This window comes from Microcaecilia unicolor, chromosome 4, assembly GCF_901765095.1.
Source record: "Microcaecilia unicolor chromosome 4, aMicUni1.1, whole genome shotgun sequence".
Classification (NCBI taxonomy): domain Eukaryota; kingdom Metazoa; phylum Chordata; class Amphibia; order Gymnophiona; family Siphonopidae; genus Microcaecilia; species Microcaecilia unicolor.
Genome location: NC_044034.1, coordinates 218,337,848 through 218,353,403, shown reverse-complemented (window position 1 = coordinate 218,353,403; position 15,556 = coordinate 218,337,848).

Sequence of the window (15,556 nt, the reverse complement as noted above, 5' to 3'; positions counted from 1 at the left end):
AACAGCAACAGTGTGATCCCACAACCGGAAACAACGCCCCAGAAGAACAACATGTGAGAACGCAAGATTAGCAGCGTGGGCACACCGACGAAATCCGAGGTGACCGACGAAAACCGAGACAAAAATTTCACGAAAGAAATCAACGATAACCGAAAATGACAAAATCCGAAGTCAACGAAAACCGAGGTTTCACTGTACTGCCTTTCTTTGGATACAACCAAAACAGTTTACATATACTATTTGCAGGTACTTTTTCTGTCCCTAGTGGGCTCACAATCTAAGTTTTTGTACTTGGGGTAATGGAGGGTTAAGTGACTTGCCCAGAATCACAAGGATCTGCAGTAGGAATCGAACCCCAGGAAGTCCTTACAATCTAAGCAGTCGATATTCAAAAGGATTTAACCAGGCAGGAAGGCCTGGTTAAATCCCACTGGCTTGCCCCAGAGAACATATTTAACAGCACTTAACAGAAAAGAAACACATTCACTGATTTGTGACTGATCCCCTCAATGGAGAAGGGTAGATAGTGGGGTTCCCCAGGGGTCTGTGCTGGGACCACTGCTTTTTAATATATTTATAAATGATCTAGAGATGGGAGTAACTAGTGAGGTAATTACATTTGCTGACGACACAAAGTTATTCAAAGTTGTTAAATCGCAAGAGGATTGTGAAAAATTACAAGAGGACCTTATGAGACTGGAAGTCTGGGCATTCAAATAGCAGATGACTTTTAATTTGAGCAAGTGAAAAGTGATGCATGTGGGAAAGAGGAACCTGAACTATAGTTACGTGATGCAAGATTCCACATTAGGAGTCACCGACCAGGAAAGGGATCTAGGTGCCATCTCTTTAACAAGGCTTACTACAAAGATCAACAAATGTGAACTCCTTTACATATATCCAGTATTGTCTTATTATATTTGCTTGTTATACTAATATCATACTTTTTCATTATCATGTTACCCAAGATCCTTCCATAATGCTAACTGTTTATCTTATTATATATTTCCACTATTCATGATGTATTGTAAGCCACATTGAGCCTGCAAAGAGGTGGAAAAATGTGGGATACAAATGCAATAAATAAATAAAATCTTTGATGATACGTTGAAATCCTCTGCTCAGTGTGTGGCTGTGGCTAAGAAAGCAAATAGAATATTAGGTATTATTAGGAAAGGAATGGAAAACAAAAATGAGGACATTATAATGCCTTTGTATCGCTCCATGGTGCGACTGCACCTCTATTACTGCGTTTAATTCTGATCACAGCATCTCAAAAAAGATATAGTGGAATTAGAAACGGTACAGTGAAGGGCAACAAAAATGATAAAGGAGACAGCACGACTTGCCTATGAGGAAAAGTTAAAGTGGCTAGAGCCCTTCAGCTTGGAGAAAAGATGGCTGAAGGGAGAGATGATGTAGACATGAATTGCTTGTTTACTCTTTCCAAAAATACTAGGACTAAGGGACACACAATGAAGCTACAAAGTAGTAAATTTAAAATGAATTGGAGAAAATATTTCTTCACGCAATGTGTAATTAAACTGTGGAATTTATTGCCAGAGAATGTGGTTAAAGCAGTTAACTTAGTGGGGTTTAAAAAAGGTTTGGATAGCTTCCTAAAAGAAAAGTCCATAAGCCATTATTAAGATGGGCTTGGGGAAAATCCACTGCTTATTTCTAGGTAAGCAACATAAAACATATTGTACTGTTTTGGGATTTTGCCAGGTACAAGTAGCCTGGATTGGCCACTGTTGGAAACAGAATGCTGGGCTTGATGAACCTTCGGTCTGTCCCAGTATGGCAACACTTATGTACTTATGCAACTTCTCACAGCAAGCATTTACTAAAACATAGATAAAATAACTGGAATTTTCTAAGTGGCTTTTCTGGAAGAGCTTCAAATACGTACGACATTCAGTCTTGTTACAGCATGGATTGTCTGGATTCATCACTCGAACGGGTTCAAAGCCTTCCTTAGTGCAAACTTCCGGGGTGGGTTCTGTACATGTGACTGGCTCACACTTCATTATGAAGGTATAATCACAGGAACAATTTTTGCAGTTGCTTATCCACTTATCACCAGGCTGTAATTTTAAGCAGGAAATATTTCAACTCAACTGACCACTACCCAGGAACAAGGGATGGAAGGTGGTTAGTAGTGTGGTCATATTTGCTCTGAAAATAAAAATGTTGGGCCTGATATTCAAAGGGGTTTAACCGGTAACAAACAAATTCCCAGATAAAAACAGACAAGACATTCTCAGAAATGACATGAGAAACAACATAGGATGAAAAATGGCCTTCCAATAGAACACAATGCAAGGCTTCTAGATATAAATGAATATATTTGAAGCACCAACTGTAAAGGGACTTTGGGGCCGATATTCAGATCATGGGAAGGAACCCGGCTAACTCCTGCGGTCGGCAGTCAGCCCGGATATTCAATGCCAGGCTGTTTCCCGTGACTGGCATTGAATATCCGGTTTATTTTTACTAGTTTAAATTTAACTGGATACGGTATTCGAAGATGGCCGGTTAACTTTAAACCTGCTAAAGATATACCCCTGATATTCAAAAGCATTTAACCAGCCAGAATCGGCACCTGGCCAGTTAAATTCCTCATAACCAGATGTCTGGCAATATTCAGCAAGGGATAGCTGGCTATTTCCCACTGAATATTGTCAGTTAGCTGCTAGAAGATAGCTGGTTATATCAGCCGACATAACTTGTTATCTGTCAATTTTCAGCCCCACTTTAGCAGTTATATTTAGCCAGGTGAATACGTGGGATATCTTGGGCCAGTTAGAAGATAATCAGCAAAGTCTGAATATTAACACAGCCAGTTATCTTCTAACCGGCCGAAAATAAACCGGTTATTCATTGCCGGTCACTGGAAACAGCCCGGCATTTAATATTCAGGTTTACCAGTGATTGTGGAAGTTAGCCAGACTAACTCCTGCAGTCTGAAAATTGGACCCATACCAGCTATTTAAGCTGCCCAATGTGGCCGCTTACAATAGCCGGATATGGATTGAATATTTGGGAATAACCGGCTATATCACACGATATAGCCGGTTATCTCCTAGGCGCTAACCGAGAATATTCAGTGGGGGATAACTGGCTATCTCCACTGAATATTGCCAGATAGTCAGTTAAGTGCCATTTAACCGGCCAGGTGCCATTCCTGGCCGGTTGAATATCAGGTGGTTATTGTTTCTGAAATATTTGTTGAAGTGATGTTTATAGCTTGATGTCATCAAGAAGACTCACCTTTTTCTTCTCACCTTCTGGACCCTCACAGTCTGAAATCATTAAAAGGACAGATGTTTACAGTCATTTTTCTGAACTATGTTATAATTTTACAAGCAGACTGTGCAATAAGAATATTAAATGCACATCTGTGCTTGAGCAACTTGGTTTACCATTGCTATAGCTATATAGGAGGCAGTAAGCGCTCCTGAATTATTTTTTGTAGATCATGTAAGCTAATGGAAAAATTAACGTGGGACCTGCAAAAAAAGAAAAAAAAGAAAAATCCTTAATATATTACCTTAATCCTTAATTTGGGCTTAGTGCGCAGGAAAGTCCCAGTTTAGCATGTGCTAAGTCCAGATTTTGCTACAGCTCAGTAAAAGGGTGCCCTAGTTACTAATAACCCGGGTTAACAGTAAAACAATGGCAGCCCAAGTTGATAACTTCCTCCCTTAGTAGTGATGTGCACAGGGCAAAAATTTTCAGCTGGTTTGGACTATTTTCACCTTATAAAGGGGCCCTTTTACCAAGCGGCAGTAAAAGTTGGCCCAAGGTTGCATTGACATGAGGAATTGCTGCGAGCCGAGGCCACCTTATAGTACAGCAGGTAAAAGGGTTGTTTTTCAAACGAAGCAGAAAACGGTCGTGCACTACTAAGAAAATTGGTGTGCTACCATTTACTACTGGAGACCTTACCACCTCCTATTTAGGAGACAGTGAGGGCTCCAGCGGTAACTGGCAACGCATAGCTCTGCCTGATTACCACTGGCACGCCTGTTGCCCGCCCACTAGCACTAGAAAATAAAACATATTTTCTAGCATCGGAAACAGTGCACGGCAGATCCAGAAGTACTGCCGGGCTCCTGGACAAGCCTGGTGGTAGTACCAACTCGCTGCACACTAGACTGGAGGTAGCCCTACCACTGGTTAGTAAAAGGGCCCCAAAATCTTTCATTGTATGGATAGTAACGTTCTAATTTGTAGGTTACCAATGTTATATCAATTTGATGTGCCCTAATCCAGAGTTTCACAAGTCGGTCCTGGAATACCCCCTTGCCAGTCAAGTTTTCAGGATATCCAAAATAAATATGCATGCAATTGATTTGCATACACTTTATTATATGCAAATCTCCTTCATGCATATTCATTGTGGATATCCTGAAAATCCTGACTAGCAAGAAGGTACTTCAGGAATGATTTGGGAAACAATGCCCTAAACATTTTAAAGTGGTATATAGGCATATAATCAATTACGTATGTGAAGGGAGTGATAATTAATCCCAAGCAAGTATACTCGGCTTCACCTCAACTTATCCTCATTACATAACTAAACATACTGAGGCGCTTTCAAGGGATCATCAGATTAGCATACCGACCTCTAAAATGGCTATGAATTACTTTGAGCCAAGCATTTTGAAAGAGGCGGTATCATGATCCTCATAAATCCCAATTTTTAGATTTGTCTTTGATTTTCTAATATATTTAAATATGTTTATTGGCGTGAGGTTCAAGGTTATATACAAAATATTGCAACAAGAAAGCATTAACAACATCATAAAGAATTACCAGTTCCTCTGCCGTTGCCATTCCATTTCTTTTTATGCCCATACACCCCACCCTCTGCACCCTCCCTCATTTCTTCTACTCGCGTTCCAAGTTGTTATGTGTATTAATAGCAAGTCTTTGAGAGATACATCTGACAGCATGAACACATAGAAGGGCCAAAATAGGCCTGTGCGTTAGAACAAAATGTGCCAATCCCTCCTCAAAAAACGTTTAACATTTCCCCTCCCTCCCTTCCCTTCCCCTCTCCTCCCCCCAAAGCCTCCCCCAAACTCTTCCCTTTCTCACCTCATATATCTTCATTTCTCATAAGTACATAAGTAGTGCCATACTGGGAAAGACCAAAGGTCCATCTAGCCCAGCATCCTGTCACCGACAGTGGCCAATCCAGGTCAAGGGCACCTGGCACGCTCCCCAAACGTAAAAACATTCCAGACAAATTATACCTAAAAATGCGGAATTTTTCCAAGTCCATTTAATAGCGGTCTATGGACTTGTCCTTTAGGAATCTATCTAACCCCTTTTTAAACTCCGTCAAGCTAACCGCCCGTACCACGTTCTCCGGCAACGAATTCCAGAGTCTAATTACACGTTGGGTGAAGAAATATTTTCTCCGATTCGTTTTAAATTTACCACACTGTAGCTTCAACTCATGCCCTCTAGTCCTAGTATTTTTGGATAGCGTGAACAGTCGCTTCACATCCACCCGATCCATTCCACTCATGATTTTATACACTTCTATCATATCTCCCCTCAGCCGTCTCTTCTCCAAGCTGAAAAGCCCTAGCCTTCTCAGCCTCTCTTCATAGGAAAGTCGTCCCATCCCCACTATCATTTTCGTCGCCCTTCGCTGTACCTTTTCCAATTCTACTATATCTTTTTTGAGATACGGAGACCAGTACTGAACACAATACTCCAGGTGCGGTCGCACCATGGAGCGATACAACGGCATTATAACATCCGCACACCTGGACTCCATACCCTTCCTAATAACACCCAACATTCTATTCGCTTTCCTAGCCGCAGCAGCACACTGAGCAGAAGGTTTCAGCGTATCATCGACGACGACACCCAGATCCCTTTCTTGATCCGTAACTCCTAACGCGGAACCTTGCAAGACGTAGCTATAATTCGGGTTCCTCTTACCCACATGCATCACTTTGCACTTGTCAACATTTTTATCTTTTTTTATCTTTTAATATCAAATGAATACTTAGCTTTTCAGCTACATTAGATAGTATACAGTGGACACTCAGAATCTGAGTCTCCACTGCATACTAAACTTCTTAAATGCACACTAGGGAACCAAATGCAAGCTAACAAATGCACTTCCCATATATATAGCCACTGTTTCATAGGCCACTGTGTAATGCAGGGAAATGGATGCCTAATTAATTCTGGGGTCCTTTTACAAAGGTGCAGTAGCATTTTTACCGCGCGCTATCTCTAGTGTTTAGCACGTGCTTATTTTTAGCGAACGCTAAAAACGCTAGCACGCCTTTATAACCCCTTAGTGCTTAAGTACCTAGAACTCTTTCAAAATTCCCTTCCCCAGGGACATTTGCTAACATATCTTGGCACCTTAAAGCAACCTGCGCTAGAGTACATATGTCAATAAAAAGCGAAAAAAGAAACGCACAAAGTAAAAGTCTGCTACAGTTTTGCTTATGATGTGTACTGTCCAAAGAAGTTCCGATGCTATTTATCAAGTTTGATACTTACAGTAACATTCATAATGGAAGCAACAGCCATCATCATCATACACCTTTTTGGGGGGCAATTCCTCAAAACAAGTAACATTAGGTGTAGGTGGACATTTCATAAATTCAATCACAATGGTCTTATTTTCAATGCAGGTTGCATTGAAACAGGGGTACACAAACACAGTTTCATTGGGCTGAAAAAACAAGAGAAAATATTTTTGTCATATCAGAAATGAGGCCAAATTTTAAGGAATACAATATGTTAAGAATTAAAGTAGAGCACTATGGGGGTCTTTTACAAAGTGGCAGCAAACCAAACATGGGATTACTGCACACTAAATCTGAACTATCGCTGGCCCAACGTGGCCGCCAGAGGTAGTTCCGGGTTGAGTATGTGCCATTTAAGGTGCTTCGAAAATTTTTAATTTTTTTCTAGCTTGATGCTAACCCGGCAGTAATCGGGCATCGTCACGTGCTGCCTGGTTACCGCAGGGTTACTGTGGGAGCCCTTACCGCTACATCAATGGGTAGCGGTAAGTGCAACCCACCGCATAGCCATGCAGTAAGAGTTATCTTACCGCATGGCCATTTTTTTGAGGGGGGGCTTTTTACCCACTGCGGTAAAAAAAGGCACTGGTGCATGGGGAAAACGGCTCCTGCTGCTACTGCAGGGGCAAAGTAAAAGGACCCCCAAATGACTTTTTTTTTTTTTAATCTGAAGGCATATTTTAAATAGAACACAGAAATCAGAATTGAGACATCAGATCAGAAGTGGTGCATGGCACCCTGACATAATAGCCCTGACAAAATAGCACTGACAAAAAAGCCCAGATAAAACAGCCTTCTAACAAAATAGCCCTTGTCAAATCAGCCCCTAACAAAATAGCTCTTGACAAAATGGCCCCTCCCACAAAATAACCCCTAACAAAATAGCCCCCTAGAAAAAAAATAACACATCTTCACTGATAAAGGCTCCTACAAACAAAATTATATAGCTACCAACTGGTATTCATGATCTGTTCTGCTCTTTAAGGAAACTATTCTTCCATCAACATGCTAAATAAAAAAAAACCAATATTGTCATCATTTTTATAGTCTTACCAACCTTATCTTGTTTAGAAAGGTAAGATTATTAGGAAGAAAATGCAGTGCCATATTCTGGGCAGCCTGATCGGGCCCTTTTGTCGGGGGGTGGGGGGGGGCTAATTTGTCAAGGGCTATATTGTGGGCAGGCCATTTTGACAGTGGCTATTATGTTGGGAGCTTTTTTGTTTGGAGCTTTTTTGTCGGGGCTATTTGACCGGATACCGTGATACATCACAGACAATCTGACTTCAGGGCAGCCTGTAATACTAAAACTGTTTTGGCTTCTGTTCTTAGGGCTAGATGCACTAAACTTAACGAACCAGCAACGTGGTTTTTAAACTGGTTCTAGCCAGTTTAGCGCACAAGTAGTAAATCAGGACATGCACAAAAGGGTTCTCCGAGCCATTTTCCTGTCACGGTAGCAGCTAATGAAAACAGAATGCAAAGCTATTAAAATGAGCTAATTACTATTATAATGTGAATGCAATGTGATGCCCTACCGTTTCCGACTCCATGCACAAAAGCAGTCCCTACCTTTACCATGGAATTTTTAACTGGAGGTGTGGACCTGCTGGTTCTTCATTATTGTAAGTAGGAGAAGGGGAGAAACAAGGCAGGGAAGATGGAGCACAAAAAAAAAGTATACCAGCTTACACGCAGCTTCTTTGCGTGTATGAAAGCCATGTCATATGTTCATTTTTCAAATTCCATTTTACTGGCAAGAAATTAGGGGGGGGGGGGGCAGTACCAAAATGTAAACGTGTATGAAAGCCGTGCCATTTGTTTCTTTTTCAAATTGCATTTTATTGGCAAGAAATTGGGGGGGGGGGGGGGCAGTTCCAAAATGTAAAGCATAAAAGCAATGGTGACTTACCAAAAATGAAAGGAAGACAAGGGTCCATTAAAGAAACAGCGTCTGTGGGAAACAGGCTTGGTACCACCCCTATCTGTTCCTGCTGCTTCGTTCTATTGGCTGGCTGACATTCTAGAATGTCCATCTCCCTGAAGATGGACTGTCATTGGCTGGCTGCTGTTCCAACTCCTCTTCCCTGCAGGACTTCTCTGATGATATCACTTTAGAGCTGTGAAAGAGTAGTTACTTACCTGTAACAGGTGTTCTCCGAAGACAGCAGGCTGCATATTCTCACAAGTGGGTGACGCCACGTCGGCCCCGGAGGATTTTAAAGCAAAATCTCAAAATCTCTTTACGGCGTTCCGTCGCGCGAGCGATCGTACTGCGCATGTGCGCACACCTATTCCCGCTCGCCGAGCGGACACGCCCCTCAGTTATATCCAAAAGATGGAGGAGACAACTCCAAAAGGGGAAGGTGGGAGGGTTTGTGAGAATATGCAGCCTGCTGTCTTCGGAGAACACCTGTTACAGGTAAGTAACTACTCTTTCTCCAAAGACAAGCAGGCTGATATTCTCACAAGTGGGGTATCCCAAGCTTTCAGGCTTACACAACAAACAGTGGTCAATAGAGTCTCGCAACGGCGAGGCCAGAATAAAAATTGACCTGAAAAGGAGAAACATCTCCATGAGTGTAGCCTGGAACAGAACAAACATGGGCTTAGGAGGGTTGGAGTTGGATTCTAAACCCCAAAGAAGTTCTGCAGCCCCGACTGCCCAAAACCGACTGACGCGTCGGCTATTCTGCTGAAGGCAGTAGTGAGATGTGAATGTGTGGACTGATGACCACGCCGCAGCTTTGCAGATCCCTTCAATAGTGACTGATTTTAGATTAGTCACCGATTCAGCCATGGCTCTAATTTTGTGAGCCGTGACATGGCCCTCTAGAGTCAGTCCAGCTTGGACAAAAATGAAGGAGATGCAATCTGCCAGTTAAGAAGAAATGATGCGGTTTCCGACAGCAACTGGCATTAAAAGAAATAAACAACTGGGCAGACCTTCCGAGGGAGCTCGTCTGCTCCACGCAAAAAGTGCGCAGCTTGCTTTCGCCAGGGCTTGTAAGATGAGGGAGAAAGCATGTTGGGAAGACAATTGACTGGATCAGATGGTACTCTGATACCAGCGCCAGTAAGAACCTTGGCTGCATGCGAAGAACTACTCTGTTAAGATGAGAAGTAAGGTAAGGAGCTTGAGCTACTAGAGTCTGAAGCTCACCGACCTTTCGAGTTGAAGGAACAGCCACCAAGGAAATGACCTTCCAGGTCCAATACTTCAGATGACAGGAATCCAGTGGCCCGAATTGAGCTTGCAGCAGCTGGATGAAAACGACATTGAGACCCCAAGATACTGAATAAGGAGTGATAGGGGCTCTGACCGAAGCATAAGAGCCAACTGTAAAAATTATTGGGGGTGCTAAGCCCAACAGAAATAATCCCTCTTAGACACATACAAGGAATTCTCTCAATACTGTGGGAGAAGTAAACGTCATGAAGTGGACAGCTAACGGCTGACCTTTTACACGTTGATGATAAGCTCTTATTGCACGAAGATGAATACTGACCGAGTTGGTCTTGAGACCAGATTCAGACAGGTGTAGAAAGAACTCAAGCAAGGTCTGTATAAGACTAGAGGCAGGATCTAGGGCCTCGCTGTCACACCAGACGGCAAACCTCTTCCATGAAAAGAATAACACCTCTTTGTGAAATCTTTTTCTGGAAGCAGGCAAGAGTCGGGAGACACTCTTCTGGAAAAGTCAACGAAACCCACACTCTCAACATCCAGACCGTGTGAGCCATAGATTGGAGGTTGGGATGTAGAAGTGCCCCCTCGTTCTGCGTAATGAGAGCTGGAAAACATTCCAACTCCAGAAGAAGAGGGAATCGTATCTGACGTAGCTAGAAAGGAGCAATCAGAATCATGGCTCCACAATCTTGCTTGAGAATCAGCAAAGTCTTTTCCACCAGATGTATGGTAGGATACGCATACAGAAAACTTGTCCCCCAAAGAAGGAGAAAGGCATCCGATGGTAGTCTGCCGTGAACCTGCAGCCTGGAACAGAACTGAGGGACTTTGTGATTGAACTAAGTTGCTCAGCCTGTCGGCCAGACTGCTGTTTACGCCAATTAGATAAATGGCTTGGAGAAAACAAGCCGCGTTGGCGAGCCCACCGCTACATCTGCATGGCATCTTGACTCAGAGGACAAGATCCAGTACTCCTTTGTTATCGAGTACATCACAACCCGATTGTGTGTTGATTAAAATAATTAGGTTGGATAGCCAGGAGGGATGCAACCTTCGTCAGCAGCTTTTGACTGAGTAAGGTGGACTGGACACCTCAGAATCAAAATGGAGAGAATTAACCACCTCTGAGGGGAATTCCGAAGACTGGCGAACAGTTGGGTTACATCCTCTAGATGTGCAAAAGTGTCAAGGGAGTGACGTGAACTGTGGAAGCCATGTGTCTAGAAGTCTCAATATTACTGTGCTGTAATCTGTTGAGACGGGCAATCAACGTGTTAAGGGAACACTTGCACTCCCAGTCCATGAAGATACGCTGCAACAACAGCTAGGCACTAGGAAAAACATACTCTGGACGCAAAGTGAGTAGAAGTATCTTGTAAGTCCAGAGAGCATAACCATTCGTTTTCCTGAAGTATGGGAAGAAGGATGCCCAGGGAAATCATCCTGAACGAAATCTGTTGAGGCCCCTTATGTCTATGATGGGACGGAACCCACAAGGAAGGACCTGGGATAGAAACTCAATCCTTCTTACCCTTGTGGAACAGGCTCGACTGCATTGGTACTGAGAAAGGCAGAGAGTTCCTCTGCAAGTACTCACTGTTGATGGAAGCTAAAGGATTAAACTTCCAATGACCAATGTGGAGGGTTTGATTCCAGATTGAGAATGTATCCTAACCGGACTATTTGAAAAAACCCCCCGGTTGGAGGATATAGAAGTCACCTGTGGTGGAGAATATTTGAACTTCCCCCCGACAGGCAGATTGGCCGGTACGGACATTTGTTTTTTTTTTTTTTTTTTTTTTTTATATATAGTGGCTACGCTGAATTGGAGCCACTCCAAAACCCCTCTCTGGTTCCTGCGGAATAGCTGCAGGAGCCTGATTAGGTGCACGCCGCTGACTAGAACGAGCGTGCTGATCTCTTTAAAGAAGTTCCGAGATGAGGAAGTGTATGCACAGCATATCAACAATTTTCTGCTGAGTCTCCTCCTCCAGGTGAGAGGCACACAGTCATGAGAGTCTGCGCATCACCATACCTAGAGCAGAAATCTAGGTGTTACAATACAAGTGATGAAAACGCCATTGGACAGGAACTTGCGACACTTGGAAAAAAGATGTAGCCTACTCCGGTGGGAATGTTCATAAAGATCTGGCAGGACTTGGTCTTGGACGCGATCATGCCAGCCTGGTACGCCATTCTCCAAAGGAGGCTAAGGATGTATGCTCTGGCCTCGGGGGCGCCGAAGCAAGTTCTTAGAACTGCTATCAGTTCTGAGTTGAAGATGGTAGTCCAGGACCTCGAGCATCTGGCATTGGGCTGATTGACAATCTCCATTGTAATGTGTCAAGACAAATAGAGGATCTAGAGGATTCTCAGCAGAGAAAACCCCATGACCTTCATGTTCATCAGATGAACCATCATTGAACTGAGCCAACTAGTCAAACAGAGCAGCTCAGATGCAAACATTGACCAGTATAGAGCAACTGTCATACATACAATTCTACAGAACAGCTATGGAAAAATATGTTCTCCTGTAGCAAAATGGCTGTTCTTAACATGCATTTCTGGGCCTGGAAGCCAAGGTATGGAGGCGCGGTAAGTTCTACGAGCGAACACCCATACCAGAGGCAGCATCGGTGAAGGAGACCAGTTGAAAAGCTAGATGCCGCGGGAGGCGGTAGCATCCATGGCATCCAATGGTACCCATGGTCTCGAAGCCAAGGACAACATCTGGCAATGCAAGGGAATCGAAACCAGACTGCCAGATGACTTCCATAACAGAGATGTGACCGATGGTACTGATAGTACTCATGGCACCGACGGTGCCGATGATACACATGGTACCGATGACCCCCGGTACCAATGGAACCCATGGTACTTGGTACCGATGATAGTCATGATATCTGGTATCGATGGTACCCATGATACCCTAGTACCGAAGGGACCCTTGACATGTGGTACCGATGGTACCCATGATATTCGGCACCAACAGCACCGACGGTACCTATGGTACACATGGTATCGACGGTGCTCAAGACACCTGGTACCAATGGCACCCATGGTACCGATGGTACCTGGTCATGATATTTTGTATCGACGGTACTCATGTACCGACGGTATCCATGATACCTATCCATGGTACCGACGATACCCGATACCGATGGTACTCGTGATACTCGGTACCGATGGGCGATGATACCTGTGATCGATGGTGTCCATGATATCTGATGCCGATGGTGATACCTGGTGCCGACGGTGCCCATGCACCGAAGACACTCGGCACCGATGGTACCCATGGTACCGATGATACCCGGTGCCGACGGGACCCATGGTACCGATGATACCCGGTACCGACGGGACCCATGACACCGACCATGGTACCAATGTAGTTGGCATCGATACTCCTCGGTACCGACGCACCGATGATATTCGGTACCGACAGTACCCATGGCACCGATGATACTCGGTACCGACGGCACTCATGGCATCGATGATACCCGGTACCGACAGCACCCATGGCACCGATGACACTCGGCATCGACGGCACCCATGGTACCGATGATACCCGGTGCCGACGGGACCCATGGTACCGATGTACCAATGTTCCTCGGTACCGACGCACCGATGATATTCGGTACCGACAGTACCCATGGCACCGATGATACTCGGTACCGACGGCACTCATGGCACCGATGATACCCGGTACCGACAGCACCCATGGCACCGATGACACTCGGCATCGACGGCACCCATGGTACCGATGATACCCGGTGCCGACGGGACCCATGGTACCGATGATACCTGGTACCGACGTACCGGTGCATCGACGTCCAATGCCAGGATACCTCCATAACAGAGGGAGCAACGCTCTCGGCACCGACTGATGTCTGAAGCCCGGATACCTCCATAACCGAGGGAGCAAAGCTCTGGGCATCTCCTTTGGGCATCCCTGGCAGAGTAGAATACGTCTCGTTACTTTGAGACACTACTTGCGCTTCACAGGGAGATGATCCGGCCCAAGACACATCCGCCGATGCGCCCGAATGACCTGCCAAGCAGGAGGCGCCGAGGCAGGTGGAGACCTATTCGATGCATAACTATACCCAGCGTGCATCGGTCTCTGTCGGACTCCAGAATGATCTCCTTTGGGCATCCCTGGCAGAGTAGAATACGTCTCGTTTCTTTGAGACACTACTTGCGCTTCACAGGGAGATGATCCGGCCCAAGACACATCCTCCGATGCGCCCGAATGACCTGCAGAGCAGGAGGCGCCGAGGCGGGTGGAGACTCACTTCAAAGGTTACACCACTGATATTGTGTCACCAGGTTGCCCATTCAGTGGCTGACCAGGGATGCACCTGCTTAGGTTCCTGGTTTTTCCTGTGACATACACCTTTTATCACTTGTGGGGCTTAAAGACAGTGGTGTGCTGGAGCAGGCTGTCACAGCTCTGGAGAGCCGTTTGTAAAGTTTTAAAAAATGGATCATAAAAATGTGGGCTTGTATAGTTTGCTGGCTAGAGAGAGCCCACAGATAACAATATGCCAGCACTTTCAAGAAAAAAGAAAAGAAAAGCTTATATGCTTTGTTCAGGCACAGCCCCTTGTGACTCTGGCAATTACTTAAATTTTTTCTTGCCTCAGGTACAAAAAATACCTGTATATATAAGCCACAATGAGCCTGCCATGAAAAGTACAAATGAAAAAATAAAAAGAGATTTAACTCCGAAGACCTGAAGAAAACACGAAGCCCTAACGAACTCCGTGTCTCCTCAGACGCGGAAAAAGAAAAACTGAGGGGCGTGTCCGCTCGGCGAGCGGGAATAGGTGTGCGCACATGCGCAGTACGATCGCTCGCGCGACGGAACGCCGTAAAGAGATTTTGAGATTTTGCTTTAAAATCCTCCGGGGCCGACGTGGCGTCACCCACTTGTGAGAATATCAGCCTGCTTGTCTTTGGAGAACTGATTGAATCCGAACTTCCTGGTGACACCCTCCACAGAGAGAGGCTAAACCAATTGGACAGCATCAGCCTGGGGTGTCCCACCCACTCACTACTGGAGGGGGACACCAGGAAGTTCAGATCCAATCAGTTCACAGCACTAAAGTGATGTCATCAGGGAAATCCTGCAGGGAGGAGGAGTTAGGACAGCAGCCAGCCAATGAGAGTCCATATTCAAGGAGATGGACATTCTAGGATGTCAGCCAGCCAATAGAAGGAAGCAGCAGGAACAGTTGGGGGTGGAACCAAGCCCTGATGCTGCTGATTCTTCATAGACGAACGGAGAGCAGCAGAGAGGTTTTTCCCATTTTTTCCCAGCATCAGGAGGCAGGGAACTGCAATACAGGTATGCCCATCCAAAAAAAAGCGCTTTTGTGTTTGCAAAAAAAAAAAAAAGTTACAACTACTGCTTTCATACACGCAGCTTGTCTGCGTGTATGAAAGCCATCTGTAGCATGCGCAGAGCAGCCACGCATAGCGATTGACTGTTCTGCGCATGCTCAGCTCACCGACTTGCTTCCCCCATATCGTATACAAATGAGCTGGGTTGCAAAAGCAACGAGCAGCTCATTTGCATGCGATTTTCTTTGTGAATCCCTCTGCGTTTCTAAATCGGTAAATTTTTACCGATTTGGAACCGCAGACGGATCCTTAACGGGACATTGTGCATCTGGCTGTTAGTGAGGCTAGGTCTAACTTAGACAATCACAATCTTACTTTAGCTATCTCATTAGATCTTTCAGCAGCATTTGACTTAGTAGATCACTTGTTACTTTCACAGAATCTCTGGAGATTT